A 16,078-nucleotide genomic window follows, 5' to 3' on the forward strand; every position below is an offset into this window, starting at 1 on the left:
AAACAATATTCAAGAAGTTTGATGACAAAAATGCTCTAATAATGAGTAGTTCAAAATTTCTTTCATTAGCTTAAACAAAAAATCAATTAATCAATCTGTCAGGTACCTGGATATGCAAAAATAAATATTTTCATTTAAAAAATAACTCTATCCATTATTGTTGGAATCAATTATTTTTACAATGAATTTTATCTTCATTATCAGTCTATAATGAGACAAAATTTTCATTGTCCCCCTTTTTATTCTGTGACTAATTATATTTTGTAAAAGTAATGGGCCAGATTCAGGTAGATCCGCGCAATATTTGCGTGGGCAAAGGGCAACGATTTTTGCTCTGCGCCCACGCAAATATTTTGATATGCCCGCGATTCACGGAGCAGTAGCTCCGTAAATTGCGCGGGCGCTATGCTAAATAGCCCGGCGTAAGGGCGCCTAATGTAAATGATCCCGCCGGGGGCCGGAATCATTTAAATTAGGCGCGCTCCCGCGCCGAGCGAACAGCGCATGCTCCGTCGGGAAACTTTTCCCGACGTGCATTGCGGCAAATGACGTCGCAAGGACGTCATTTGCTTCTAAGTGAACGTGAATGGCGTCCAGTGCCATTCACGAATCACTTACGTAAACGACGTGAAATTTAAATTTCACGAGCGGGAAGGGCGGCTATACTTTAGCATTAGCTGCCCCTGCTATAGCAGGAGCAACCTTGCGCTAAAGTCGCCGTACGGAAACTCCGTACCTTGCGTGCGCAGGGCCCGCGCAACTTTTGTGAATCGGTGGTAGTATGCAATTTGCATACTATACGCCGATCACAATGGCCACGCCCCCTAGCGGACAACGCAAGAATGCAGCCTGAGATATGAAGGCATAAGGAGGCTTATGCCTGTCATATCCTAGGCTGAAGTCCGCGTAGCGATGTTCCTGAATCAGGGGCATTCGCTATGCGGGAGCAAAACAGCTATTGCGCCGCGCAACCTATGGTTGCGCGGGCGCAATAGCTTCTTGAATCTGGGCCACTGTTTTTACCAGATTATAGTATTTTTCTTTACTATACTTTACTTATAATAGCTTTAATTTTGCAAAAGAACATTTAGGTTGGGTTATCCTAAACATCTTTTTTTCAGAAAGAAACTTAAATCATGTTTAAGTATTTTTCTGACTGCTAACTATTTAACATCCAGTTGTCACACAGACACAAGCTTATGTTGACACATCATGTTTAAAAATAACACCTTTTTTTTTTATCAAAACAAATGGTGCAAAACCCACATATTTTTCAAAACAATTACTTAAGTTAGTAATACCTTATTAAATATTTTTTCCCATCCATGAACCTTTATTTCAGATTTCTGAAAAAAGTTTAAACACTTAAAATGTGTTTATATCCATAGAGTTGAAAAACTCTTGTCATGACTGACCATCTGCTTAGTAACTCGACCTCCATTTCTCTGTTAATGACACACTCTCAGAGAAAGATCTGTCACTGTCAGTCTAAGCTACCATTCACTATACAATTTTCAACCAATCTCATTTTATCGTTTTTACAATTTTTAACCTTTTTTAAATTTTAAAACATATTTGGTTTGTACATCTGCTAAAAATCATGTACATAACGTTATTATATGACTTTTGATTATAATGACAAAAAATTAGCGGAACAATCTCATGAAACCCAGATTGGCCCCTGCGCATGAACCGACCTGCGTCTCCCCGAGAAAATTACTCCAACCAACTCTTTATCAGAAATACTCAATTTCTCAAAAAACTTTTAACAATAGTTTTCTCTTCAATTTTTGCTATTTTTAGATTGAACAGAACTTTCATATTTTAATATTTTTCCTGGGTAAACTTTAGTAATTTTGAACAATTTACCACTTTTAATTAAATAACCAAACCCAAGTTTGGAAACTTTTGTAAAAATTACTCAATCCTTAACTTATTATTTTCTACAACCAAATCTGTAGGATTTTTGTTAAATACTAACATACCTTGTTGTTTACCATTAACTGAATTTTATACAGTTATTACATAATTTTAATCAATAGTTTTTCCTTTAAACTTCTACCCGTTTGTGCTTTAAATGACATGCAATAACACATTTCTGTTGTTTTAGGCTAAAATATTCCCGAACATATATATGCAGCATTAAACTTAATTTCCTTATTAAAGAACTTCTTACACTCTGGTATTAATTAATTACCCCACTACTGTTTACATGCCTGCATTGCATATATATATATATATATATATATATATCAATTCCCAAATATTACTGAGATATACTTCTGAACCTTGAGATTTTTAACCATCCCATGTTAACCACTTATATAAAAAACATATTTACCCCTTGTTTTAGAATGATTTTCCTGTGCACTTAAAAAAACAAGAGATGCAATGTCCTTTAACTTTAGTTTCTTTCGTTCGTTACATTGACTGTCTTTGGTGATTTTTCTTGTTGCATTTTCATGTTGCTGTATCTTCGTCCGTTGCTTTTCTTGGAAGAATAATGTCCTTATCTTATTCATTGAAGAATTAATTTTCTATCAGTTCTTGTACGATGTTCATCTCTGGCTCGCCGTTCCTCTATCGTTCCTTTTTTCTTTGGCTCACGTGTTAGTGTAACTGTTTATTTAAGCTTGTAGATAGCCTCAAGTAAACAAATGTAAAGATGCGTGCGTAAAAATAATGTCTTTCTCCTTTTTGTGTAGCAAAAGGAATGTATAATGTATAGTGTATTCTTGGACAGTTCAAACATCAAAATCCCGACTTTCATAATAGCTCAACCAAAATACATCTGCCTGTGTATAATAACGTGAAGCTTTAGATTCTATTTCACTTCTTCTGTGAGAATTCTCACCTTTATTAGAATCTTCTTGGCAGATTCTTCACGTACGTAAACGTCTACGATTTTCCTCCATAACCTGAAAGTCCTCATCTGGATTTTCCATGATATCTTGAACATTCTGTCCAAAATAGCTTGTTAGCCTTGTGTAAGTTTTTTTTTCTTCTGCTCGTAAGCTACAAGCATTCTAACAGGTGAGAAAACAAAACAGCGTAAAAACTCACCCTGTGTTTTAGAGCCTTCTCATCTTCTGTTGGAACACAAACACCTTTTTGCTTCTAGGTTCATTTGGTCGTATTTTTCTTCAAGACTTGAAAGAACATCTTTGACTTAATTTCTTCATTTCCCCCTTGTCAAGGCTTTAGGAGAAAAAATGACCAGTCTGGCTGGCATCTGCCATTGTTAGATGCCGGGGGGCAGGGGGAAGAGGTGTGAGAGATACAGAAGACATATGCCTCTAACACGTGTCATGCAATGTGTCAAAACCTCTCCCTTCTCCAGGCGTGTTCTCGGTTCCAAAATATTCAGACATAGGATTACTTCATTATTATACGATGTTTTATTCTTCCAACGATATGATAGCAAACAGACAGTTTATGCTTACATTGATTACAGCTGGTAAGAACATCAATGGCAGAGGCATCTCAGAAAAGTTACAGAAGGAGGAAATAGATGTTAAGATGATTTGATCTTTCTTGGGAGAGGGTCCTCCCTCCCCCCATCTCTTCTGCAGAGTCCGATGACCCTGAGGCTTCCGTCGGGCCTGGGTGACCCTGGATTTTCCTAACTTACTATGCTTACCACGTGTACATTTATACAGGTTTAACAGCTAACTAAGCACAATTGGCTCGTTTCCAAAGAAGGTTGCGATGAGCTTTAACGCCCAGTTATGTATATTTAACTAACATCTCCACCCACCTTCTTGACGTATGACTTTTAAGAATAGATGTGGCCTATGCTATAACAGCTGTTCTGTCGTCATAACTACATTGACCTACGTTTGTCCTCAAAGCTACCATGTCCTAAGACATGATACATTTATTACATATAAATATTAATATAAATATTATTATAAATATTAATGAATTTAAAATCTAACACTGCCCCACCAAGAAAATTGGTGTTTACTCAGTTTGTGAAGATCGTTTTGTAACTTGTTCCTAAGGGTAAGGTAATTGTATTTGTATAATGATTTAGTAGTCCTGGTGAGGTGGATGCCTAAATACGGGATACTAGTGTCCGCCCAAATGTATGGAAACTTGTTTTGAAGTAAATTACTAGTCACAGCGTCAATTCCAATGTCAAGAATGCATGATTTGAAGGTATTCGCCTTGTAGAATGAGACCTTTCCAAACCAGGATAAAACTTTTTGGAGAAGAGAAGGAGGGACTGGTTAACATTAAGATCACATCATCCGCAAACTAATTTTATGGACTTGGTTTTCTATAGTAACTCCAGATATTTTGGTATTTGATCTGATATGTTCAGCTAGGGGTTCTATCATCATGTTGAAAATCAGGGGGGATAATGGGCAGCCCTGTCGGGTACCGTTGGAAATGTGGAATGGTTTAGAAAGAAGATTAGAAGTGAAGACTCGTGCTGTGGGAGTGGTGTAAATGGCCAATGAGGCGTCAAGAATAGGTCCCATAAATCCGAATTTTTGAAGTGTCAGAGTCAGGTAGTTCCAATTAACCCTGTCAAGCACCTTCTCTGCGTCTAATGAAATGTCAAATTCACACTATGTATTACATTTATCAGTCTTCTGGTAGCGTCGGAAGTTTGACGTCCTTTTGTAAAATCAGTTTCAAGCAAGTCACACTCCAGACGAAGCAAGTTTTTGTGAAACGCGTCGGTTGATTCCACTGCTGCCATTGACATATTGATCGATATGCTGTTTTATCTTCACTTTCATGTAAGTGTTTATAACTAGGGTTGAGCGAACCCGGACTTTTGGGTTTTTGGTACCCGGATCCGAACCCGAACAATTTGCTGTAAGTTCAGGTTCGGTGTTCGGCAATGTAATGTCGCGCTGCAGGGCAGCCAATCACCATTTGTTTTACTCGTGTGACTTAGAAGCCATCACAGCCATGCCTACTAATGGCATGGCTGTGATTGGCCAGTGCAGCATGTGACCCAGCCTCTATATAAGCTAGAGGCACATAGCACAGCACGTCACTCTGCTTTAGATAGTGTAGGGAAAGGCTGCTGCTGCTGCTCTGAGGGAGAGAATTAGATAGGAGTCAGACTGTCCTGCTTCAGAAATCAAATTACACCAACACTGCATATGTTCCAAAGAGATACACTCTTTAGATACTTTAGGGAAAGGTTCCTGGTTGTGTTTGTAGGGAGAGAAATATATAGGAGTCAGTCCTGCTTCACAAATCAAATTACACCAGCAATGCACATGTTACTGTGAGATACACCCTTTAGATACTTTTCTTCTATTGTGCTATTCAAAAAACATCAATTTTTTTGCAGTGTTTCCTCCAGTGTTTGCAGTGTTTCCTCCATATCTGTACATGTGAGATAAACACTTTAGATAGTGTTCTTCTATTGTTCTATTCAAAAAGCACCAATTTAGGGCAAAAAAGTATATATTTTGCAGTGTTTCCTCCAGTGTTTGCAGTATTTCCTCCATATCTGTACGTGTGAGATAAACACTTTAGATAGTGTTCTTCTATTGTGCTATTCAAAAAACACCCATTTAGGGCAAAAAAGTATATATTTTGCAGTGTTTCCTCCAGTGTTTGCAGTGTTTCCTCCATATCTGTACGTGTGAGATAAACACCTTAGCTGGTGTTCTTCTATTGTTCTATTTTAAAAAAAACATTTAGGGCAAAAAAGTATATATTTTGCAGTGTTTCCTCCAGTGTTTGCAGTGTTTCCTCCATATCTGTACATGTGAGATGAACATCTTAGCTAGTGTTCTTCTATTGTGCTATTAAATTTTTTTTTTAGGGCAAAAACATTTATTTTGCAGTGTTTCCTCCAGTTTTGCAGTGTTTCCTCCATATCTGTATGTGTGAGATACACACTTTAGATACTGTTTTTCTATTGTGCTACTCAAAAAATATATATTTAGGGCAAATAATTTTTTTGGTGTGTTTCCTGCATATCTGTATGTGTGAGATACACCCTTTAGATACTGTTCTTCTATTGTGCTATTAAAAAAAAACATTTAGGGCAAAAAAAAATATTTTGCAATGTTTCCTCCAGTGTTTGCAGTGTTTCCTCCATATCTGTACGTGTGAGATAAACACTTTAGCTAGTGTTCTTCTATTGTGCTATTCAAAAAACACCCATTTAGGGCATATCATTTTTTGTTGGTGAGTTTTCCTGCATATCTGTACGTGTGAGATACACCCTTAGATACTGTTTTTCTATTGTGCTATTAAAAAAAAATATTTTTTTGGGCAAATATTATTTTTTTGGTGCGTTTCCTACATATCTGTAGGTGTGAGATACACCCTTTAGATACTGTTTTTCTATTGTGCTATTAAAAAAAAACACCCATTTAGGGGAAGATCCTACATATGAGAACGTCAAATAAGGGACGCGGTCGTGGTGCTACTGGTGGAGCTCCTGTTGCAGGGAGAGGACGTGGTCGATCTGTGCCAGCTACACGCACAAGTGAAACACCTTCCTCAGGTGCGAGTAGGCGACAGAGCCTGCAGCGGTATTTGATCTGGCCTAATCCAGCTCTACGAATGTTGAGGCCAGGAGCAGAACAGGCGGTAGTAGATTGGGTTGCTGACAGTGCCTCCAGTTCCTTCACATTGTTTTCCAACCAGTCTTGTGCTGAAAGATCAGAGTTTGCACCTGAAGCCGATGTCCATCAGTCTTTCACCTCACCCCCTTGCAAATCAGCCAAGCAGTCTGAGCCCCAAAGCATGCAGCAGGCTCTTCTGCTTTTTGATGACTCTGTTAGCATGTTTTCCAAGGGCCATCCACCTAGCCCTGCCCCAGAAGTGGAAAAGATTGAGTGCACCAATGCCCAACCACTTATGTTTCAAGATGAGTACATGGGGAAGACCATCACAGCACGTCTCGGATGATGAAGAAACACAGTTGCCAACTGCTGCTGCTTTCGCAATTGTGCAGACCGACAAGGGCAGTGGTGAAGACTGGGTGGAAGATGATGTGGAGGACGATGAGGTCCTTGACCCCACATGGAATCAACGTCATGCAGGTGACCTGTGTAGTTTGGAGAAAGAGGCGGTGGTCGCACAGAGCCACCAGCACAGCAGAAGAGGGAGCAGGGTGCAAAAGCGGACCGAGCACACCAAAGCCAGGTCCAAGGAGTTCCCTAGCGTGGCAGTTCTTCACACAATGTGCTGATGACAAGACACGAGTGGTTTGCATGCTGTGCAATCAGAGCCTGAAGCGAGGCATAAATGTTCTCAACCTGAGCACAACCTGCATGACTAGGCATCTAAGTGCAAAGCACGAGCTAGATTTGTGCTTAGTTAGCTGTTAAACTTGTATATAAGAACACATGGGTAAGTGTAGTGGTTAGGAAAATCCAGGGTCACCCAGGCCCGACGGAAGCCTCAGGGTCATCGGACTCTGCAGGAGAGATGGGGGGAGAGAGGACCCTCTCCCAAGAAAGATCAAATCATCTTAACATCTATTTCCTCCTTCTGTAACTTTCTGTGATGCCTACCTGCCTACCTGCCATGATGTTTGACTAAGCTGTAACAACGTAAGCATTAATCTGTTTGCTGTCATATCGTTGGAAGAATAAAACATTGTATAATGAAATAAACCTATGTCTGAATATTTTGGAACCAAGAACACGCCTGGAGAAGGGAGAGGTTTTGACACATTGCATGACACGTGTTAGAGCAGTGGTTCTCAACCTGGGGGTCGGGACCCCCTTGGGGGTCGAATGACAATTTGCCAGGGGTCACGGAATCCTGGGCTGTTCCTGAATCCCATACAGCTCTCCCAGCCTTTTCATGGCTACCCAGCAGGGCTGTCCCTGGAGCTTACGGTGGCCCACTCAGCCTCTTCGCAGCCACGGCATGGCTGGGGGGCAGAGACTAGATGTCAGCTGACTAGTGAGGTAATGTGAAGTGGGAGGGGCTGGAGGAGACCCTATCTCCTGATTTTGGCATAGGTGTCACTGCTGCAGAGACACAGTGAGTACCATAAGGGATTTTAATACTGTACGAGTGGAAGGGACTGAGGGAGCGCTAAGTATTTGTGGGTTAGGGGTGAAAATAACTTGTCTTGCCAAAAATAATTTTACTGTTAGGGGTCCCCACAACTTGGGAAATTTTATCAAGGGGTCACGGCACTAGAAGGTTGAGAACCACTGTGTTAGAGGCATATGTCCTCTCTGTTCTATCTCTGTCACCTCTTCCCCTGCCCCCCGGCATTTTACACTGTCCCACAGTACGTCGTGCCCAGCCGCCACTACTTTTCCAGGCGAGCCATCCCTTCCCTGCACAACCAAGTGGGGGACAAAATCAGGTGTGCACTGCGCAACACCATCTGTGGCAAGGTCCACCTAACTACGGATACGTGGACCAGTAAGCACGGCCAGGGACGTTATATCTCCCTAACAGCGCACTGGGTAAATGCAGTGGCGGCTGGGCCTGAGGCGGATAGCAGTTTGGCGCATGTCCTTCCACCACCGAGGATTGCAGGGCGCTTCAGTTTGCCTCCTGTTGCTAACTCCTCCTACTCCGCTTCCTCATCCTCTACCGCCTCCTCATCTGGTCAGCGTAACACATTCACCACCAACTTCAGCACAGCCATGGGAAAACGACAGCAGGCAGTTTTAAAATGTTCCTGTCCACGCAGGAGTTGTGGAGGGACATGGAACAACAGACCGATGAGTGGTTGGCATCAGTGAGCCTAAAGCCTGGCCTGGTGGTGTGCGACAACGGGCGAAATCTTGTAGCAGCTCTGGGCCTAGCCGGTTTGACGCACATCCCTTGCCTGGCACATGTGCTGAATTTGGTGGTGCAGAGGTTCCTGAAAACTTACCCCGATATGCCACAGCTTCTGCAGAAAGTGCGGTCCGTCTGTGTGCACTTTCGGCGTTCTCACCCTGCTGCTGCTCGTCTGGCAGCGCTGCAGCGTAACTTTGGCCTTCCCGCTCACCGCCTCATATGTGACGTGCCCACAAGGTGGAACTCCACCTTGCACATGCTGGCCAGACTGTGCGAGCAGCAGCAGGCGATAGTGGAGTTTCAGCTGCAGCACGCATGCGTGGGTCGCTCTGCGGAACAGAACCACTTCACCACCAATAACTGGGCCTCCATGCAAGACCTGTGTGCCTTGTTGCGCTGTTTTGAGTACTCCACCAACATGACCAGTGCCGATGACGCCGCTCTCAGCGTGACTATCCCAGTTCTATGCCTCCTTGAAAAAACGCTACGGGCGATGATGGAAGAGGATGTGGCACAGGAGGAGGAGGAATCGGGATAATTTCCAAGGCTTTCAGGGCAGTCATTCACAAGTGGCTCCGAGGGTGGGTTCGTGCACCAACAAAGGCCAGGTACACAATTGTCCAGCAAGGGCACAGTTCTGATGGAGGAGGAAGACATGGAGGAGGAGGAGGAACCATGTTCACAGCAGGATGGCATCCAGACCAGCTCATGGCCATTACTGGTGCGTGGCTGGGGGGATACAGAGGACACAGATGATACACCTCCCACAGAGGACAGCTGTTCGTTGCCTCTGGGCAGCCTGGCACACATGAGCAATTACATGCTGCAGTGTCTCCGCAACGACCGGCGTGTTTCGCACATTATAACTGGTGCTGATTACTGGGTGGCCACACTGCTGGATCCCCATTACAAGGACAATGTACCGTCTTTAATCCCCTCACTGGAGCGTGAACGCAAGATGCGCGAGTACAAGCGCACGCTGGTAGACGCGCTGCTGGTGCAATTCCCACCTGGCAGCGGGGGCACAGTGGAAGCAGAGGAGGAGGAAGAGGTCGCCAACGCAGCAGGGGCACCGCCAGCACCTCAGAAGGCAGGGTTAGCATGGCCGAAATGTGGAAAAGCTTTGTCAGCACGCCACAACAAACAGCACCACCAGCTGGTATGGAACGTTTTAGCAGGAGGCAGCATTTCAGCAACATGGTAGAGCAGTATCTGTGCACACGCCTACACGTACTGAATGACGGCTATGCCCCCTTAAACTTCTGGGTCTCCAAATTGGGCACATGGCCTGAGCTTGCCCTTCACGCCCTGCAGCCAGTGTATTGTCTGAACGTGTATTTAGCACGGCAGGGGGCGTTATCACAGACAAGTGCAGCCGCCTGTCCAGAGCCAATGTGGACAAGCTCACGTTCATTAAAATGAACCAGGCATGGATCCCACAGGACTTGTCCATACCTTGTGCAGAATAGACACCGGGCCGTCCTTACCCAGCCATTGTTTTTTTTTCTGAGCTTTCTAGGGTTGCCATCTCATCCCTTTAAAAGCAAAAACATATTAATTACACAGGTTCTCTGGCTGATTAAGTTGCTGCTAATTAAACTCACTTGGTGCCTTATCGACAGTAAATTAGCCCCAGAACCTGTGTAATTACTCTGTGTTCTGGTTTAAAGGGATGAGGTAGTAACCCTAGATCTTTCTCACTCTTTTGGGGTTTACCCTAATTTAAAAAATACATATATTAAAAAACAAAACCTGCTGTGTTGGCTACCTCATCCTCCTCCTCCTCCTCCACCGCCTCTTCCACCTACACCGCCACATCCACCTCAACCACCTAATACATATGGACCTCGTCCTCCTAGGTCAAAATGATTTTATTTTTATTTTTTTTTATGTTATTTTGAGTTATTTCCCTATCCACATTTATTTTAAGAGTACTTGCCATGCTGTTCCCGACATTTTGCAAAATGATTTTTTTTATGTTATTTTGAGTTATTTCCCTATCCACATTTATTTTCAGAGTACTTGCCATGCTCTTCCCGACATTTTGTTGCCATTTGCAGCCCTCCAGTCCTTTCCCTTAGTTTTTTAGAGACATTTTTGTAGTCAAAAGTCCGTGTCCCCATTGACTTCAATGGGGTTCGGGTCAAAGTCCGGGTTCGGGTTCGGTCCCGAACCCGAACTTTTTTTTCAAAGTCCGGGTTCGGGTCCGAACCCGGACATCCAGGTGTCCGCTCAACTCTAGTTGTTACACATAGCGCAGTTTTTTTTCTATTTCTATTGGTGACGTAATTTCCCAAATCTGGGGATCAGGAGCCATTTCCACCCTTTACTCTCGGCTGGGGTTCTTTGTATCCATATAACAGATGTTCTACATGACTAAATCTCACATCAATTTTACTGCAAAATCAAAGGGGCCAAAATGTCTCCCCCACCTCCCCCGAGCAGTAATATATTTTTATCCCCCTTGGTGGGAGTGGAGATGACCCATCTATAAGGATATACAGTACATACACACACAGCACAAGGATGTGTTCACACTACAAGATGTTTCTCAGGGCTGAAGTTCCTCTGAGCTCCACAAGGTGGTGATCTCACTTATACACAGGACATTAATTCTCTATGGAAGACAGGAAGTGATGTCAGGCACAGACAGGAAGTTCCGGGTGAGAGGTGAGTCGGGAGGAAGTAGAGAGAAGACGTTGCTGGAAGTGGTAGCAGAGGAGGTAATAAGATCTTATTTTCTATTTACACCCAGTAACCCCCGTCATGTCCGTCCTCTTCCTCCATAGTCACTGTGACGTCTTTTATCTCCAGCAGATGATGATACACACATATATAGTGTGGAGACCTAGATTAACCCCTTCAGGAGGATCAGTTGATGATTAATATATCTTGCTTCCAAAGCTGGTCATACATGGTTCAGTTTTATCGTTCAGCCAGTGCGATGAGTGAAAAAACTAAACCGATTCCCCCATCCATACATTGGAGGGGGATGGGGGAATCCTCCCCGCTGCACTATTGTTATCTGACAATGGGGGGGCGCTCCTCCGCTCTCAGAATACACAGATCAGTGATGAAGCTATTGTCTGCAGCCGCTGATCGAGTGACTTTTATCCGGCAGTGACCACACATGGATGGAAATGTGACCGATCCCTGCTGAACCAGCTGAATTTCCATGTATCTATGGTCACCTTAAGTGACTTCCTCCCCTCCCCCTCATCTCCTTCATTATGTAAGTCATGCTGAGTAAGGATGAACTCCAGCGTGTTCGCATAGTACACGTGCAGAGCCCGCCAGGAAGTCTGCACGGCGCTGCGCTTATCACAGCCAGGGAGACATTGTCCCGATGCTCGGCTGCAAAGATCGGGAAATGTCTCCCTGGCTGTGATTAGGTCACGTTGCCGAGGTTCTCACCTTTTTTTTTCTCTCAAAATAATTCTTTATAAAAGTGATTTGCACTTCAAGCTTTGCCTCGTCTGAAGATTTCTTCTCTGTCCCTCCACAGGTATGTCCCATCTGAGTCACATCCACCCATAACTGACAACTGGAAACTGTTTGCTGTCACTGTGTCTGTGTGTCTTTTGGTGTCACTTTCACCACCTGTTCCCCGTCTCCATCATTATGATGTTTGTGTTGCTCTGTAGTGTCTTACCAAAGTTTTATGTGCTGATCTTATCTTTACAGCTCTGCCCTCTTGCTGGTCTGACTTTAGATGTGAAAGGTTTGCTTTCATTGTTAGCCATCCTTATATTATCTCATGATTCATTAATTAACAAAAAAACACCCCCACCTTTGACAGTATAACACTGGAGCACCCTTATGGGGTCCGCACGTTGCTGGGGTTCTTTCCTTTAGAGATTATTTCTCTAAGTGATTCTTTATACAAGTGATCTGTACAATAAAGATCTGCACTCCAGTGATTGCACAAAGTGAACATACATAGAAAACTGCACTGAGAAGTACCAAACAGATTGCAGGTGACCCGTCTCTCTATTTAGCTCTCCTTCCACTCTGTAACATGCGCTCCCTACCACTTGTGTCCTCTTTCCTCCTCCCCTCTTTCCTCCACCCCACACCTTATATATATCACCCTCCTTTCTGTCCTCTCCCTATTACTGCACTCACCAACTCCTGATACTTCTACATGCTGATAAATCCTCCAGGACGCTGGGCCATGTCCCTTCCTATAAATCACACTCCCACATCACCTCCCTCACACTTCTGCTTCTCCTAACCTCTGGTGACATATCCCCGAACCCTGGGCCTTCTATCATTTGAAGTTGGCATGTTGTTAGTTGAGGAAGGGACAATTTGGCTAGGAAGCCAGCTATCAGCTCCGATTCGGGTTGGTGAGTAAGAGGATCTTTCTCTAAGTTGTAGAGGGTTCCATCGTAGTTACTGAAAGCATCCACAATGGGCTAGATTCAGGTAGAATCGTGCATTGTTATGGTGGCGTAGCGTATCGTATTTACGCTACGCCGCCGTAAGTAAGTGAGACAAGTGCTGTATTCACAAAGCACTTGCCTCCTATGTTACGGCGGCGTAGCGTAAATGGGGCCGGCGTAAGCGCGCCTAATTCAAATGAGGATGAGGGGGGCGTGTTTTATGTAAATGGGTGGTGACCCGATGTGATTGACGTTTTTTACGAACGGTGCATGCGCCGTCCCTGTACATTTTCCAGTGTGCATTGCTCCAAAGTACGCCGCAAGGACGTATTGGTTTCGACGTGAACGTGAATTACGTCCAGCCCTATTCGCGAACGACGTAAAAAAAATCTAAATTTGACGCGGGAACGACGTCCATACTTAACATTGCGTACGCCTCATAGAAGCAGGAGCAACGTTACGCCGGAAAAGCCTTACGCAAACTACGTAAAAAATTACGTCGGGCGCACGTAGGTTTGTGAATCGGCGTATCTAGGTCATTTGCATATTCTACACCGAAAAACTACGGAAGCGCCACCTAGCGGCCAGCGTAAATATGCACCCTAAGATACAAGGGTGTAAGAGACTTACGCCAGTAGGATCTTAGGCTAATTTCGGCGTATCTTGCTTTCTGAATACAGAAAGAAGATACGCCAGCACAGCTTTGAATTTACGTGGTGTATCTATAGATACGCCGGCGTAAATCCTTGCTGAATCTAGCCCAATGTTTTTAGGATGATAATGTTTATCATTAGTGATAGGGTGGACTATGTAAGGGATTCTAGCTTTGTACCTGCAGCCATGCAGGCGGTAGGCGAGAATTTTCCTGGCTTTATTGCCATTGGCATAATAAGTCATTTTTAGTCGTCTAGTAGACTTCTCAACGTCCCCCAGAAGACAGAGTCTGAGATCATGTCTAATTTGTGAGAGTTTATGGGATATGGAGGGCGAGGGATCCTGTTTGTTCTGGGTTTCCAGATCATGGATGCTGTCAGTAAGTTCTTTTATGTGTCTTTCCTCTTAGCTTTATAAAAACGCCTCGCATGAACGCTTTGTGGGTGTTCCACATGGTAGAGTAATTTTCCACAGAATCTACATTGTCAGCAAATTAAGCATTCAGCTGAGTTTCTAGAATTATCCTGGTATGCTCTCTCTGCAGGAGGGATGGGTTTGCCCCAGATGAGAGGGAGTCTTCTATAGTGAGAGTCACAGATGCGTGGTCTGACCACGTAATAGTATTTATAGTCGTATTGGTGGTACGGGATAGGAGGCTTTGGTCCACTAGAAAGAGATCTATGCAGGAGTAAGAACGGTGTTGATGCAGTGTGCTAAGAAGAGAAGGGCCTTTGCGAGTAGATGTAGATGTAGAGGTTGAGTCTATGGTTTTATCTGGAGCAAGGTTAAAATCTCTGCAGATCACCAGGGCCCCTCTTCTGAGCAGGTCTATCTTCTTTAACTGCTTATTAATGAATTTCATTAGATGGGAGTTAGGAGTATATACATTTGCAATTGTATATGTGGTAGAGTTTATATCACAGATTAAGATGAGATACCTGCCACTAGGGTCTTTAATTTCTTTGTGGAGCTGAAATGAGACTGTGTCTCTGATTGCCGTGAGGACCCCCTTTTTCTTTGACTCAGCATTTGCGGTAAAAACATATGGGTAGCTCTTGTGTGAGCATTTGAGCGGTGCAGTAGCGCAGAAGTGTGTTTCCTGTGCACACAGGATGTCACTCTTAAATTGCAAGGCTTCAGACCACAGTGATTTGCGCTTAACTGGGTGATTGAGGCCTTTTGAATTAATAGAAAGAAAAGTCACCCCCATGTGGATGGTTTGAAGATGCTATGCTGTAGATCCTTGAAGAGGAGAGCCGAGTCTTGTGCTGAGTGTTCCCCCCAGTGGTCAAAGAGAGAATGTCTTTTGTAGTGAAAAGAGTGTGTAGAAGCTGTGGCTGAGGTACTCACGTTCTGATGATGCACCGTAGATGGACGTGAGGGTAGACTGGCTGTGCTTTGGTGTAGGATCTTGAAGTCATCACTGTGTCTCTTCCAGCATGGGAATTGATTGTGTAAGAAGTCCTGAATACGACACTTAAGATGATGCCATTTGTTAGTTGGAGCGGACTGTGATGAATAGGGAGAAAAAATAAGTAAAAGCGTAACACAAAAAATGATATAACACAACTGAAGTTCAGATTTCTGAGAAAAAAGGAACATGTTGGACCCAAAGGTTAACTGCCCGGGTCAAAACAATTTAACTGTTCACTCGGATGCAGCTGGCTGCTGCTCAAATGTAATTAAAGGGGTCAAGTTCGTGACTAAGAGGGCTTCCCCTCCTCCCCCCGGGACTTGAAATTCCTAGACAAGCCCACCAGGTTCAGGCGTGTTTCTTATGCCACGTACATACGATCAGTCACGATCAGTCCTTTTGATGAGAAAGGACCGATGGACCGTTTTCATTGGTTAACCGATGAAGCTGACTGATGGTCCGTCGCGCCTACACGCCATAGGTTAAATGACCGATTGTGTCAGAACGCGGTGACGTAAAACACAACGATGTGCTGAAAAAATGAAGTTCAATGCTTCCAAGCATGCGTCGACTTGATTCTGAGCATGCGTGGATTTTTAACCGATGGTTCCTGCTTACTAACGATTGGTTTTGACCTATCGGTTAGGAATCCATCGGTTAAATGTAAAACAAGTTTGCTTTTTTTTTAACCGATGGTTAAATAACCGATGGCGCCCACACACGATCGTTTTTGACCAATGAAAACGGTCCATCAGACCATTCTCATTGGTTTAACCTATCGTGTGTACGCGGCATTAGAGTTTTTTGCAGTGACCATTCTCCATTCTGACTCCACAGGTTGCGCTTTTTTCGGTGGATTGGAGTTATTATCCAAGTCAGGGACAAT

This window comes from Rana temporaria, assembly GCF_905171775.1.
Source record: "Rana temporaria chromosome 4 unlocalized genomic scaffold, aRanTem1.1 chr4d, whole genome shotgun sequence".
In the NCBI taxonomy this organism is placed as follows: Eukaryota; Metazoa; Chordata; class Amphibia; order Anura; family Ranidae; genus Rana; species Rana temporaria.